Source organism: Spodoptera frugiperda, chromosome 12, assembly GCF_023101765.2.
Source record: "Spodoptera frugiperda isolate SF20-4 chromosome 12, AGI-APGP_CSIRO_Sfru_2.0, whole genome shotgun sequence".
NCBI classification, from domain to species: Eukaryota; Metazoa; Arthropoda; class Insecta; order Lepidoptera; family Noctuidae; genus Spodoptera; species Spodoptera frugiperda.
The window spans coordinates 1,539,061-1,555,647 of NC_064223.1; the positions used below are offsets into that span (position 1 = coordinate 1,539,061).

Below are 16,587 nucleotides of genomic sequence, written 5' to 3' on the forward strand. Positions count from 1 at the left end.
ACTATTTCTCATTTAATTTCTATGCTGCAGAATGAATCTTAAAAATCTATAGCTGCAGAGTTATTTAAGCGTTTCTTTTTACTAAGTAGTCAGATAGGATATCCTGCTTACGAGCTAAAATGTTTTGACATGTTTACAGTCAGTAATAACTAACGCATGGTACCGAAATAATGAGGACTCATCATCAGCACGAGCCGGAAATACTAGTCGTAGAAACTTGTATTGGTAGGTTTCTAGTGAAGTGTAGAGAAGCACTGAGAAATGATTTATGGGTGTATGAAATTGGGAGTTGAGAATGTGTTGAAACAATCATCTTCTGTTAGACTGTTAAACTTTTCATATTTGAATGGAGAATAATAAAACATATGATAAATTAGAAAAAACTAATTTGTCTACATGTATGTAAGACCCAATTTCCAACAAACATGGCTTCTACATATAGTTCGGAGGCTGTACTATCGTCCGTCTATCGACATGACCCCCAAACTCCACAGACAAGTTCATTCCCAGTAATGGGCAACCGCATTGATCTCTATGTGTTCCTGGTCATAAAGTTGATTTATGGCAAGTTTCGATGAACCCTAGTTCACATCGTCTGCCAGAATGCTGGCAAAGTGGCAAGCCCAAGCTTGTAATTCTGTGGTAACAAATGAAATGAATTAATTTTAAATGAAATTCTGTGTACAAATATTAGGAAGGCATTTTCAACTGTTTCGTTGAGGTCTATAATAAATAGAGTTGTGATAATTTATGGTAAATACTTCTAATCATTACCAAAATGTCGTCCTTCGATCTACGATGTGTCAAAACAACGAACATTTTGTGACTTTTTAATCTTTTCGTAACAAAATCATTACAAAGTATTATACTAACAAATACACCTACATGACCTACATCTAATACTCACAATATACAACCTGGATCTACTGCTAATATTTCGAAGATTACAGTGGACCTTTTGGAACATACTTTCTGGAGTATTGCGATACCGAAGTAATCGCGTGGCGGCACAGCCACCCAGCGCCTGGCTCCGTGAGCCGACGCCTACATATCTCACGTCCCAGTAATTACACGAGCCAGTTATCTTTCCAAACGGATCCCGACAACTTATTAAGCTGAAGAAATAAGAACCTTACTGAAATTCCCTCAAGCTGCTGATAAATAGTTGGACAAAAAAGAAAGATTAAAAGTATAATTTCGTGCCAATGCCATTTTATGTAGCTGTTAATCCTATCAATTAGTATATAAAAACTAGACTAAGAAAAAATACAGTAATACTAACCTAGAAATAAATCCTAAATCTCGCTTTACATTTATCCTAGACTTCTAATCCGTTAACAAGACTTGTATACTTTCAAAATATTATTCCAAAAATACATTAAAAAAATAGTAACAACGCCTTCCGCGTCATAAAGTCCTAGTACCCGTAGGTGTGGTGTCAAACGAGAAGGATAATCTGAAATCCAATTAGACGCGCTAATTAAATTATTATGTCAGAGCTATTCAGTGCACAGCTGAGAGAACCAACAAACTCTAATCAATACTTAAAACAGCTGTTTTTTGGAATATAGCATCAGGACTTTTTAATAAAAGGTAGAATGTAGGTAAAGGGGAGGGAAGGATAATTGTGAGCAGTTATCTTCATCTTAAGTTTTATTTGGTAGTCTTATTAGATGGCAGCAAATATCTTTCGTACGAATGGATTATCCATACTTCAGAGGTCAAGTTATTCTTAAAAGTAAGAGTTTTTGTCCTGACAAGTTTCGAAGTTTGGATTTCGTGTTTAGCGATTGCGTTTGTAACTACAAAACCATTGACGCTGTAATAGAGAAACACAATATTTATGATGCATATTACTATAATCTAGTTTACTAGATAAATACGGGGCACTAGCTTAAGATTCGTGCATTTTTATCGCTATAAATAGGGTGAATATACCGGTCCCAAAACATTTTAGAAAATGGTTAGTTTTATTATTATTTAACCAGAATGTAATTGATTGGTTTGAGATACTACTGATAACATGTGACTTACTTGACTTACACAATGTGGCAGGAAACCTTGATATTGTTACTTAATGAGGCGAATGGTAAACAACTGTAGTGGTCAACTACCGAGTCAACCATCCTAATTAGATCTAGTGTCAGTCGACCTGCCTTCTTAACAGACTTTATCTCCCGTTCTTACTTCACTGTTCTTTAATAGAAGTGCCACCTGCTAAAACTATTAAAGCCTGTGGAAACTCCTTACTCGTGCAAGTACTTGATCAAAACTTTTCAATTGACTTGTAGCAAATATGTCTTCTCTGAACAAATTATCGGGGTAAGTCCTACATATTATAGGGAAAAGAGTATATTATATTAAAAGAAACTTGCTTGGAGGACACTCTACTTGACTATAGACAGATTAAAACACAATAAAGAACCAATAAACAATAGAAACAGTAGACTAGTGTTGTTAACAATCCGATCAGCGCCTCACACGCCGCAAACGAGCGCTGTAAGACTTTAATTAAACAAATTCAAACATCTATAAAAAGGCGATACGCCCGTAAACGGAGCTGATAAAGCTAACGAACTCTTTAATGAGCGCCGGGCTGGGGGGTGCCCCGCGCCCATTAACCCCCACACGGGTTTTTCGGGGTTTTCGGCTATCAAGAACAAGTGCTGTAAAAACTTGTATCGCTGCATTATGTATGATCCCGGAATTGTGGTCTATCAATTGTGGGTACCATTTGTTAGGTCGCGATGTCGAAGGGTTGGGGATCGAGTCTGTGTGTGGGGGTAAACATTATTGCAGATATTATTACCCGATTATACTCCATTGCTTCTGTCTCCACAAGACAAGAGCGTTAGTTTATGTATGCACACTTATTTTAAAAATTAAAGCTTTAATACATAGTTTTTAGTTACAACACGATTTACACCATATTTTCTATTTCTATATTACAGCTAGTCTCTGGTCCCTAATAATGGTAGTCTTTTAGTTATTCTTGCCATAGGGACCTACTTAACTATATAATTAAGTTGTAAAATTAAGTTTTGTCCTAATTAATCGAGTTGAGAGAACACTATTATCGAGTAGGCTGTAGAGATTGAAGATGTCTTCAGCGACTGACAAACTTTGATTAAAGAAACCCTATTCGTGCTCAGCTACTGACACGGGCGAACATATGGCGAAAACATATATAATATGTGATACTTGAAACATTTTTATATTCACTAGAACTTGTATACTTCATTATTATATTCTTAATCTTTGTGAATGCATTTAATTACGTGAACTATCAAATATTACGCTTAAAGCTCATATAGAAATATTGTATGTGGTTTATTAGTTCGATATCTGTCGGTCCCTATTAAGTTAATAAGGTGCGATCACCATCAGCTGACGTGGCCAGTCATTACATCAAATTACAACGTTACAGACTAATTGACTGGCTCGGGAAACTTACAAACACTACCTACCATTTTCCAAATGAAAGGAAATGATGATCAGAAATTATATTTTGTTGAGTTTTATTTTAATTTCAAGCAAATATTTTTATAGAATAAGGTTCGTTACATTTTCTTGGGCTCCGATAGCAGGCAGAGAAGTTACGAATTATGATACACGCGTACAACTATTGTAAAGTTCGAGCTCTGTATCTTGAACACTGGGAGCATTAATCATTAGTTTGGAAGCAAACAACAAAAACAGTTGTAGACACACACAAATAAGGAGAAAAAACTTACATGGTCGTGATGCGAGAAGTTGTCACAGAGGGAACAGTGGCGAGGCACAGAAGCAGACACACGAGCCATGGCGGGCAACATATTTATCAGAACCAGCCATTTATCACTACACCGGCCACGGGGACATTTGTTACGAAACGTCAAAACTAAAATAGAATTCACTTGTTTGTGTCCAAACAGCGACCACGTGCGGCCCAGCGGGCGGGCCGCTCATATCTGACGCCTCACTTACCTTATTACACGAAAACGAGAAAAATAACATCACCCCACACACTTACCGACATTATCTAATAACCATTTGTACATAAATTAATGTAAAATCAATGGGCCCGCTCGCTTTGATGTTTCGTGTTACCTCGAGCGGCGATTAATTTTCAAATAAGTCTTTTAAACTGGGCCAAAGCAGTTTATTTTGTAAATGACACAATTCTCTATGGAGCATGGGTTCCACCGTTTGATTTATGCTGGGACACAGTTTTGGTAAAGTTTGCAACAATAGCCGCGAGGGCGACTGCATTACGCGACAATAAAATCAATAAGTGTGCGGCGTCATTAATTATGTTCTATCAGTGTTACTGTTACATGAACGCACCTGGTTTGAAAGCGCGGGAGGCTCATCCGTCAAGCGCGCGGCGGCAGTGTGGCGCGAACGAGCCGCTATTCACTGCGACGCGTTCACAAATCCATATCATTGTCACCACGAACACTCGTGACAATAACGACACTTTTTTAAAGAAAAAGAAAGATGTGTAAAGTTTGTATATAATTTGTAAGAAGTTGATGTGGCGGGACGCGGCGCGCGTAGGTGTCGACCAGCTCGCGAAATGTTGTCGGATGGACTGGAACCGGCGCGGTGTGTCGCGTATTTTTCTATTCTATACGTTTGTTCTCCACTCAATCGTGTCATATCATGTTCGTGGACATTGGGCGGCTATTTATAATTGGCCCTATAACTTTATATATAAATACGTGGGACATTCCCTCGCGCCACACGCCACAAACAATCGGTGCTCATTACAAAGGTTTACGACAATTTAAATTTGTTCCGTCGAGCGCTCGGCTTTGATCTGGAAATTGGCAACAAATTCGTGATATTTTACTTGTCATTGTGTTGTTAGTTTATGAAAACCCTATAATTAATTTCAGAACATTTTTCATTCATAATTTATTTATGAATATTAATTTTAAAATAGTTAACATAACCCAGAATTTTACTTTAGATTTAGTTTTTTCTTTCGCTTGCCCTGTGCCTGAGAGTAATCACTCACATCCAGAGTTGAACCCGTAACATATAAAATGCCAGCCAATCACACAACCACTGCACCAACACACAACATGCAAAAACAATATCACTCCCCAGTAAGCAGGTTCGTTGCCCAGCAGGTGTAGTTAGCACGTAAAAATCCCTGAGTAAATATATTCACGGATTACAAAGGGCACACCTAAGGGTAACCAGTTCGTAAAATTTGAGTTGAGCCATTCAGTTTGTGTGTTGATGAGTCAGCCGCAAACTTGGTAACGACGTTTTTCAATTGGTAGATTTGAACAGGCGGCGCCGAAGGACATGTGTAGTAATTCAGAGCGCTGTAATGGCGCGGGAAGGATTGCCCGTATGCTAATGCTTGCATGCTCTCTACTTAGATAAGGGGGTAATGCTTATGTGTGCTAGATATGCACGCGGCTATATAAATCGTGGGTTAATATAGTTATCACGACATTATCATAGGAAGATGGTGGTGCCATAAAAATAAACTTAAATATCTCTAGTAAAAATTCCCCCAACTGTCATGTAAAGCTAGAAAACCAAACTAATACGGACAACACTAGATTTTTTGTTAACCAGGTCTAAGTACGACTACTAGACTAGAATTCTAGTCTAGTAATATTTAAGCAAATTAAATAAGAAAATATTTTAAGAAACAGTGAGTTAAGTTCCCTAAGAAAAGGAGGATCCTCCGACCCGTCGAGGTGATCATGCCTGGCGAGCTTTCTGCCCGCTATTATTCGTTGGGATTTTCTATCCATGTTTATTCGCATGTAAACTTCACATGTGTGTTGTAGGATTTATGACGTCATCCGTTGATTTGCTCGTCGATCGTCTATGTGCGACTTCTGTCATTTGTCACTTGTCATGTAATGTGTCGCTACAATACTGTAACGCCCTCTCCAATGCCACAAAAGACAATGTCACTCTCAATATTCGGTTGGCGCAGTGGCTAGCTGCTGCGCAAGGCAAGGTGTCGCGAGTTCAATTCCCATACGGAAAATATAATTATTCTTGTGATCTACGAATCATGGTCTCATATTCGATTTGACGTGCACAAAGTCAATTTCAATTAATTCCATTGTGAAACATCCAAATGTGTGTTTGTAAATGTCCTTACACGACAAAAGATGGCTACGTTAGAAAAAAGTAAAACTCAAACACAAAAAAAGAATATAATATGTAGATTGTAGGAAATATCCATAGAACTTTTCATAAGTTTCATATCAAAAATATCTATGATAGACGGATCTTTAAACAAAATAAATCAATAAGTTCTATTTATAGTAAACAACGTGAAACCTTTCAACCGTAATACGTAGTAGACTAGATGCGTAGGAGTGTCTCGTAGCAACATGTGCCACGCGCCAGTTGTTGTGCGCACGCGCCGCCCGATCTATGATCCAACTACTCTGTACACCCACTTGTGATGCCCGTCATCGATGAAAAATTATTAATTTTGTTACAATGAACGTTTGTGTAAAAATATACGAAACAAAAAGGAGTTTATGAATTTAGCAATCGAAATATACAACAATGGATACTTTGCTCGACCCGGGAACCCATCTCGAAACCCCTCCTTAACATAAGAGAGGTTTGCCATAATATACACGTTTAGCAGGCGGTTTGGTTTGCAGTTAAAAGGTTAAGATCTATAAAAAGCGCCACAACCTGTTAAATCTATGGTCCTACGTTAGAATTGATGACAAACATTATTCTACCTCTATTCACCCTCACTATACGACAAACGCTATTTCAATTTTAATTTTATCACTACATAGTATAAAAACAAAGTCGCTTTCTCTGTCCCTATGTCGCTTTGTATGCCTAAATCTTTAAAACTACGCAACGGATTTTGATGCGGTTTTTTTCATAGATAGAGTGATTCAAGAGGAAGGTTTATATGTATAATACATGCATAATTTATCACCATTGCACCCATGCGAAGCTGGGACGGATCGCTAGTGTTGTAATAAAATTAAAATGTGTTTTAGAAGCGAATATATCGTTGTGGTGTACATTTATTTCAGTTTACAAGTATCGCCGTGCCATCGAACTGTAACTACGGTAGTGGCATTACACGCGTTACACGGGTACCTAATAAAATATTACAAACAGTTACATTCCCCGCAAATCACATGCTATGTTACGCTAACAGGGGTTTAACTATTCATTGAAGAAGAGAAACATTGCGTTTATTAGGATTATTTCGTCAGTTGTACATAATTAATCTGATGATAAATTGACTTACTATAAATCTCCGGACCCGGGACCCGGGTACGTCCTAAAACTGCGACCAGCCACCGAGGAATGGGCAGCAGCATTCTCAAATTTATCGGTGACCTAACTGCGATCCCCAAGCCGCCTGCCAAGCGTGGGGATTATGGCAACCCCCCCCTTTCACTATGAGCGACAACAAAATTACACGGCCCCCAGTTCCCGGCAGCTCCGCTATTCCTGATCTAGGTAGCGGATCAGGTAACGGCGGAGCAGGGGTGCTAAGAATCCCCGGCAGAGAAGGCGCTACCACCCCCGACGAACTTTGGCCCTGGCAACGCACAACATCCGCACACTGCGGACTGATGAGAAGATTGTCGAGCTGGAGGAAGAATTGAGCAAAATGCGGTGGGACATCTTGGGACTATCTGAAATCCGAAGAGAGGGTCAGGATACGATAATCCTAGATTCCGGCAACTTGCTCTTCTTCCGGGAAGGAGACCGTAAATCCCAGGGTGGTGTCGGATTTCTCGTCCGCAAGTCTCTCGTCAACAACGTGTGTGAGGTCGACAGTGTGTCGAACAGGGTAGCGTACCTTATACTCAGAATATCTAACCGGTATTCGCTGAAGGTCATACAGGTATATGCGCCGACCTCGACACATTGTGACGACGAAGTAGAGGCTCTGTATGAGGAAATTTCAAAAGCCATACACTCCTCCGAAACACACTTCACCGTTGTGATGGGGGATTTCAATGCAAAGGTGGGCACACGGAATAGCGATGAGTTGAGAATAGGGCCATTTGGATATGGGCAGCGAAACCATCGGGGCCAGCGGCTGGTCGACTTTATGGAGAGGGAGAGACTCTATTTGATGAACTCCTTCTTCCAGAAGCGACCGGCCAAGAAGTGGACATGGATAAGCCCTGATGGTTCTACCAAAAATGAGATCGACTTCATCATGGCGACCGAAAGACGTATATTCAGTGATGTCTCTGTGATAGCGAAGGTGAAAACCGGTAGCGATCACCGTATTGTCAGGGGCACACTGAACATCAATGTAAAACTAGAGCGGTCACGCCTGGTGAAGTCCACGCTCCGCCCTGGACGTGCCCAGATCCAAGACCCCGAGCAGTTCCAACTCCAACTGCAAAATCGCTTCCAGTGTCTAGCTGATTGTGGAAACGTGGACGAGATAAATAATGGGTTGGTGGAAACTGTCCGAGCAGTGGGGTCAGACAGTTTTTCAAGACCCCCGCCGAAACAGGCCCCAAAAGCTCTCCGACGGAACCTTAAAACTTCTTAAGGATCGTAGCGAGATGAGGCTGCAGTCTTCAGACGATATGTCTGAATACGGCAAGCTCAATAGACGAATCTCGAAATACATGCGACGTGACCTGCGGGCCTATAACGCCGCAAGAGTCAGAGACTTAATTGAGCGAAACAAGGGCTCAAAAGTCTTCGCAAAGAATTCGTCTGTTGGGCAAAGCCAAATGACGAGGCTGAAGACCGAGGATGGCAGCGTCATCTCGTCGAAGTCCGAGATCCTCGGAGAGCTCGAGAGGTTTTACGGACAGTTATACACCTCAACACGGCAACCCATCGTCGGTACAGCTCGGGACCCAAGAGCTAAACTGACGCGGCACTACACTGAGGATATCCCAGACATCAGCCTGTACGAGATTAGGATGGCTCTCAAACAGCTTAAAAACAACAAGGCGCCGGGCGATGACGGAATCACGTCGGAACTTCTGCGAGCGGGTGGAAAACCGATACTTTTAGTCCTCCAGAAGCTATTCAATTCCGTCATACTCGAGGGAACCACGCCGGCAGCATGGCAACGGAGTGTGGTGGTTCTGTTCTTTAAAAAAGGCGACAACTGTCTGCTAAAGAACTACAGACCTATCTCACTTCTGAGCCATGTGTATAAGCTGTTTTCGAGGGTCATCACGAACCGTCTCGAACGCAGGCTTGATGACTTCCAGCCTCCCGAACAAGCCGGATTCCGAAAAGGTTTCAGTACCATAGACCACATTCATACGCTGCGGCAGGTTATACAGAAGACCGAGGAGTATAACTTGCCACTATGCTTGGCGTTTGTGGACTATGAGAAAGCCTTCGATTCAATCGAAACCTGGGCGGTGCTGCAGTCTCTCCAGCGGTGTCACATCGACTTTAGATACATCGAGGTTTTGAAGTGTTTGTATAACAACGCCACCATGCGCATCCGACTCCAGGAAGAGACTACGAGGCCAATCCAGTTGCGGAAGGGCGTGAGACAGGGAGACGTTATATCTCCGAAACTGTTCACGAACGCACTGGAGGACGTTTTTAAGCTCTTGGACTGGAACGGACGCGGCATCAACATTAATGGCGAATACATCACTCATCTCCGTTTCGCCGATGACATAGTCGTAATGGCAGAGTCGCTGGAAGAGCTGAACACCATGCTCAGCGACCTCAATACCGTTTCCCAACAGGTGGGCCTTAAAATGAACATGGACAAGACGAAAATCATGTCAAATGTCCATGTTGCACCTATACCGGTTGTCGTTGGGAACGATATACTCGAAGTTGTAGACCACTACACATACCTGGGTCAGATCATCCAGCTAGGTAGGTCCAACTTCGAGAAAGAGGTCGCTCGAAGAATCCAACTCGGATGGGCAGCATTTGGGAAGTTGCATGAAGTCTTCTCGTCAAAAATCCCGCAGTGTCTGAAGACCAGGATGTACAACCAGTGTGTGTTGCCAGTGATGACGTACGGTACCGAGACATGGTCCCTAACTGCTGGCCTTTTAGAAAGGCTCAGAGTCGCCCAGCGCGCGATGGAGAGAGCTATGCTCGGAGTATCTTTGCGCGACAAAATCCGAAATATGGAAATTCGCCAAAGAACAAGAGTTACAGACATAGCTCTCAAAATATGCAGGCTGAAGTGGCAATGGGCAGGCCACGTCGCTCGGAGGACTGATGGCCGCTGGGCCAGGAAGGTGACTGAGTGGCGACCGCGGACCGGAAGACGCAGCGTGGGCAGACCTCCCACTAGGTGGACCGACGACATCGTCAGAGTGGCGGGGAGCCAGTGGATGCAGGTGGCGGCTTGTCGCTCTACGTGGAGGACCAAGGGGGAGGCCTTTGTTCAGCAGTGGACGTCTCTCGGCTGATGATGATGATGAAATCTCCAGGAAAGGCGAAGAACTCGACTAGTTTCAAACTATGTGAGTAAGGCGATAACATAATAATTACTTTAGTATGTCTCACGAAAGTTATAATAAAATTATAGATAAACAAAAGCATGAAAGCATAGTAGTATCTAAGTTTATCACCAGATATTTAACTTACGAACGTGAATTGTCGAACGTAGTTTTTATACAAGAATACGCACTTCTTACAATTTTACCCAACAAAGGAAATTGATTTTACAAAACATGCAATAAGTACAGTGTAAAATAACTAAATCTTGATTAAATAATATTAATACCAGACAGTACACAAAAAGTGGTTTACCTTGAATAAGTACGACTACTCAGTATAAATATAAGGGGACTGTCACTAGTGTAAGGGGAGCTACACATGTGTTGTAAAGCGGCATACACATTGAATGTGTGTCACGTGTTTTGAGGGACGAGGTACTAGGATAGCAGAAACATGCAGAGCACACTCTGTTCTGTGCACCGATGTACTGCCGAGCTTAGAAAGTTAAAACGTTTGATGTGTTTGTCGACAGTTTGTAGTAGAAAAACAGTAAAAGCCGTTATTATTGTTTTTGGGCTAAATAGAAGATTTTTTTACTATTATGTTAATAGAACAATATATGCTTAATTACCTATTTATGATGTTAACTAGAAAGATTCTTAAGTATTTAAATATTCGATACTATCAGCATTGGAAAAATAAATTGCCATATTAAAATTAAATAATTGTAATCCAAATTCAGATAATAACAACGTATTAAATATGTCTTAACTTCGACTTATTTTCAAAGCTTAGGAAAATGTATAGCATGTGTGTCTTTTTACAACCACCCGACAGATGGCGTGAGTGGGACACTGACAGCGTTTTAACTAGCTGTGAACTTCTAAGTTATACCAAGAATTAAAAAAATAAAGTAATTCCTTTAATTAAACATACCTTTAAAATTATAATGTTAAAAGAATTCATTTTGTTTTTGATTAAGTAAGTTTCGGTTTTCACTATTAAGCGACGACAGCGTTAATGAATTTAAGTAACAAATACTACCAAGTAAATGTAAAAATACTTAAACAAATAAACGACACATAACTACACATTACGTTTCACTTACTTTTGTATGAAAACAGCAAAAATTAAGTAAAAAGTAGTCCAAATAATAAAAGCGCCCTCTATAATCTCTTGGACGAACTAACTGTGAGAAAAACGTGTTAGCTGAGATGGCACGTGCTAAGGGCATTCGGTACTAGGCTAGCAGAACCTCCCCGAAGCTCTACTGCATCATAAATCAATATTCGACGACTGACCACTACATAGGTAACTTCAATGCGATATTTTACGAAAATGTAACTGTGTGAGTGAATGAAACTGCACACACGTGTAGATAAATTGTGCATGTTTGAATTTTATGAATGAGTTTACTATTACACGTCGCTTAATGTGCATGTGTGTGTTCTATCGATTGAATGAAAGACACAACTTATTATCAAGTGCTTTTAAAATGTCTTTGCGGTAAAATTAGTAAGTTGTTCACAAGACATTAAAACCAACTACAGATAATATTATGATAACTAATGAGTAAACTAAGTGGCAACGTTAGGTGAGTTAGTAAAACTACCAAGCAGGGAGTTCGATTTCCATATCAGAAAAAGTATCAACTAATTTTTGTGATTATAGAAAATCGGTACGGCATCAAATTTGTAAAAGGTTACAACAAAATGAGGTAAAAGTGTTTACATGCGCTCTCTGTTACTGCCTTTGGATGATTAAAACGTATTTAGTATTATGTTAAGACACCAATTTACAAAAATCTGTAGCAATTGTGATGCTACGCAGCCTCTGCCGTAGCGTCGCCGTCGTAGCACTAATGTAGAACTTGTTTGTAGAAGCCTACGCCGTAGCACGCATCCGTAGCAAGGTAATTACATATTGCTAAATGAGGAATTATATTATTGAAGATTTCTGCATTCCTAATTATAAGAATTCAATTTAAGCATGATTTTTCACTTAAGTACTTATGTATAGTACAATTTTAGTTATGTAATTTTGTAGTGGGTTTAAACACATAGTTAGTTAAATCATTTTTCAAAATAAAATGTATACCTACCGACTTGATCAGTTATAAAACATGTCTTTTTTATTTCAGTTGTTATTTACAATCACTGCGACACAGTCGTTTTCTCTGAATAATATTCCCATAACGGCATTTTACAGCACCCTAGGGTGCGGGGTTTTTACCATACACAGCACACCACTAAATTCTTGCCTGTCAATGCGAGCGAGGAGAATACCCTAGTGACGTCACGGGGTTCGGGATACCAAGTACTAGGGTACCAGGAGTCAAATGGAGATTATCTTACTACCGTACGTAAAATGCAGTGGCGAAGTGTCTATCGGAAGTGAAAATATGTGTTTGTAAATGCACTCAGGATACAGGTGTAAATCATAGTGTGGATCTGGAGTAGCACATTTTTTAAGTTGTGAAAAATTTGTATTCCTTTACTCTGGATTTTTAGACACTCGTGTTATTTTTGGCGCTAAATATCTGCAGTTTTGTTATTATTGAAAATTAAACGTTTCTATGGATGATTGATTGGATTTAAGACGCAGGTAGTTCAGGCAGGACGCCTTATTAATTATTGTTAAAAATCTATTCAGCTATTATGAAAATACATACATACATATCGTCACGCCTTTAATTCCCGCAGGGGTAGGCAGAGGTACACATTATGGCATGTAATGCCACTGTGTACACCCACTTTTCACAATTTATGTTGTAAGTCCCATGCAATAGGTGGTGAGCCTATTGCCATATGCCTATTAAGAAAAACCGAGGTAATTTTTGCAACTATTCAAGATTAGAAAGACATAATAATCCATTTCAGTTGTATTTAAATCGACAATTAAATAGAACATACAATTTCAGAAACTTTTCAAAGTTAAATAATATCTGAGGTGACCCGGCTCAAGACTTAGTCCCGTCAGCGTTTCATGAAATCGAATACCAGGCGATCATAAGTGAACGAGATGTACCAGTCTACAATAAGGACTAGGATATAGTCGTATATGGATGACGTCACGACTGAGTTCAATAGTACATGTTACCATACTATGTAATAATTAGGTAGATAATATTACTTCCTCATTTAGATTTTATTGTAATGATTAATAAGTAACATTTGCCAAATGAGTAAAAATCGATTTTTCATTACATTACAATTAAGTTATAACAAATTTCTTCAGTCATTCATTTGATAGATACTAAGTATAAAATATAAAAATCGAAGTATAAATGGAATACTATTATGTTACTACCAAGCAAAGAAATAATTAGATATACAAGTAAATGAAAAGTAAAAAATATTCACAAACCCAGCATATTTTCTTACCTAAAAATGAAATTAATCTACATTCTATTAAAATAGAATACATATAAGATTTTTCTAAAATGATCTTAGATGGCCAGACTAACAGCCGAGGTGGCCGGACTAAGGACTTAGTACAGTCAGCGTTTTATTAAATCTCAGTACCAGGCGATCATGAGTGAATTAGATGTATCAGCCTGCAACGTGGCAAGGAAGCACAGTCGGTGTAATGACGTCACTTTGATCGCAAACTTACTAGAAAAGTTAACAGCGCCATCTAGAGTTGAGTAGCGTAGTTAAAATGTGAACTAAACTTATTTAAGTATTATCATGACACCTGCTAATCGAATTTAGATCCTGTTTACGTCGCGTCGTTTGTTTTACCGAAAAACTACTAATGGTAATCCACACTACATAACACGTAATTAAAATCATTTTAGGAAAAAAAATGTGGTGTATATTTCAAAATTCTTTCTTTAGTAAGTAAATCCAAATACGGGCAAGTTACCGAAACCGATTGTAACTAAATCATATTTATACAATACATAGTGCAATATTACTATTCAGAAACTAGAACTAAACAAGCTATGTATGTGTGAGTAGTAAATCCCTGACCTCACCCAACAAACACCACGTGGTCTATACAGACTAGGTACCAGGACATCAAAAATTAGCAAGAGCTTTCATGTTACGTATGACAGAGGGGTCTGCACCCTAAGTGACGTGGCACACCTTCAAGGCTGTGACGTCATCTCAATATTGACATGCAATTGGTACAGGTAAAATAAAAGCTGTTGATCTTTTATGATAAATAATTTAGCAGGGTATGGCAATTATTACAAATTAATAATACTAATACTCATTGACATTTAAGACCAATTAATAATAAAAAAATAACTATAGTCATTACATTCTGCATCAAGATTGCTGTTACGAACGACGATTTTAAACGTAAACTTTTAAAAATTTATGCACCACCACCATCACCATCTCTTTAATTTAATTGTTTATTGTACAAAATACCTACCTAAATTATAAAGTGACACACCTCATCACACAATTTTTACTACGGTTTTGTAGGTTACTAAATTAAAACAGTTGAACGATTTTATTGTTCAACCACTTAGTCCAACCACTCGGGACTTAGTCCAGTCAGCATTTTGTAAAATCAGATACCAGGCGATCATGAGTCTATGAGATGTTCCAGTCTGCAACGTGAATCCATTGTGGCCATGAAAACATTTTACGCGTACCATCCTACCTTTGACGTTCAAAAGTGCCTTCCTGGTCTATTTGAAATAAATAATTTTTGACTTTGACTTTGACTTTATCACTATGTGAAATGAAGATTATTCTTGTACTTTTTGTTGCACTAATTTTAAACACAAGAAATACAGATTTATGGTGACCGTACCTACCTAAATGACATGATTAACACAAAAAATTACCCACATAATACAGATTTCACAAAAAAAATCTTCAACGTGCGACCAATAACGTGTCAGTTGCATGTGATATTTTTGCTAAGAGTCTCGTTGGAAAGCACAATCATCAAAAGTCGTTTCATGTGAAGCAGTACAAAAGTCATGCAAGCGAGAAAAATTAACTAAATTATACATGTACGTTTTAACATACATACATATGTACGTACATACAGCTATTCGAAAAGTTCTAACATAACATAATATCCATCTTTCGAATCAATAAAGACATTGGACAAACGCCTTAATAAATAATCTACTAGCTTTTGGTCTGTCGGTCTGTATTAAAAGTCTTATTGAATAAAGAGTGAGTACATAACTGTGATATCATAAACTAGCTACTTCCGCGCGGTTTCGCCCGCTCTGCTTGGCTCCTATTGGTCATAGCGTGATGTTGATGTTTTATAGCCTTCCTCGATAAATGCACTATTCAACAGAAAAATAATTATTCAAATCGGACCAGTAGTTCCGGAGATTAGCGCGGTCAAACAAACAAACTCTTCAGCTTTATAATATTAGTATAGATAATTAGTTCATCAAAGTTTTGTCTAAAACTGCCATAGAATTCATTTAGTAAATGGTTGCCGCCCGTAACAAAATAGTGGGGCCTACATACATATTTTATTTGCGGTCCACGTCAATCCACATGTCCTCCAACGTCACGTGTTTCATAACTTTCGGATACCAGGGTATTATGGGTCACCAAGAGATCCGCAAACATAGTCCCTATTGTGCAGTGCCGATATTCAAGGTGACTGTGCCCCTCAGTGCCCTACCTGCCTATAAAGCGTTACCTGGAAAAAAAATAAATTCAAAGAAACGTCAGAAATCAACCTGTTTCGCTAATAATCGTTTTATCAGGTAGTCTAGTCATTTTAGATATTTTAAACGTCACGCCTCGGAAAAATCCTAATGATTTAAATTTTTGCATGCTTACTTACACATTTATAACTGCGTAATAGTGAAGATGTGAATAATCGACATTGTAATCGTAAAGATCTTAAGCGGGTAGTATAAGCTTTTCTTAATCGAATAATGAATATTTTCAACCTACCCAGTTGTAATAACTTGTCTCATGATATTTTTATTATAATAAACTAAATCACCTAAAAGAGAAAAAAAAAATTGCTTGTCCGAACAATAATAATAAATTTATTTTCTGTCGAAACCAGACGATCTGAGGCCACAAGTTTACCAATATGGAGTACCAGGGCTCCAAAAGCGCTAAGAGCTACTTCGAATGGCATCGTATCGATTTACAAGGGGTGAACTGCATACGTCACTCGATGCGGCGACCTTGATATTTTTTTACCAGTACAGACAAGCTATTACGTCAT

The 16,587-nt window shown here is 39.0% G+C and overlaps 1 protein-coding gene across 2 annotated transcripts in view; it reads right to left on the minus strand.

The window, feature by feature from the left end:
* Window positions 1-4,576, minus strand: part of LOC118262473 (innexin shaking-B) — a 112,525-nt gene extending 107,949 nt beyond the window's left edge. Inside the window, exon 1 of one of the 2 annotated variants that reach the window (XM_050697144.1) lies at window positions 4,327-4,576. The gene's annotated coding sequence lies outside the window, so the exon portion shown is untranslated. Of the gene's footprint in view, window positions 1-3,734; window positions 3,948-4,326 lie in introns of those variants that run through there. The other variant, XM_050697143.1, reaches the window with a different exon arrangement.
* Between the last annotated feature and the right edge of the window lie 12,011 nt (window positions 4,577-16,587).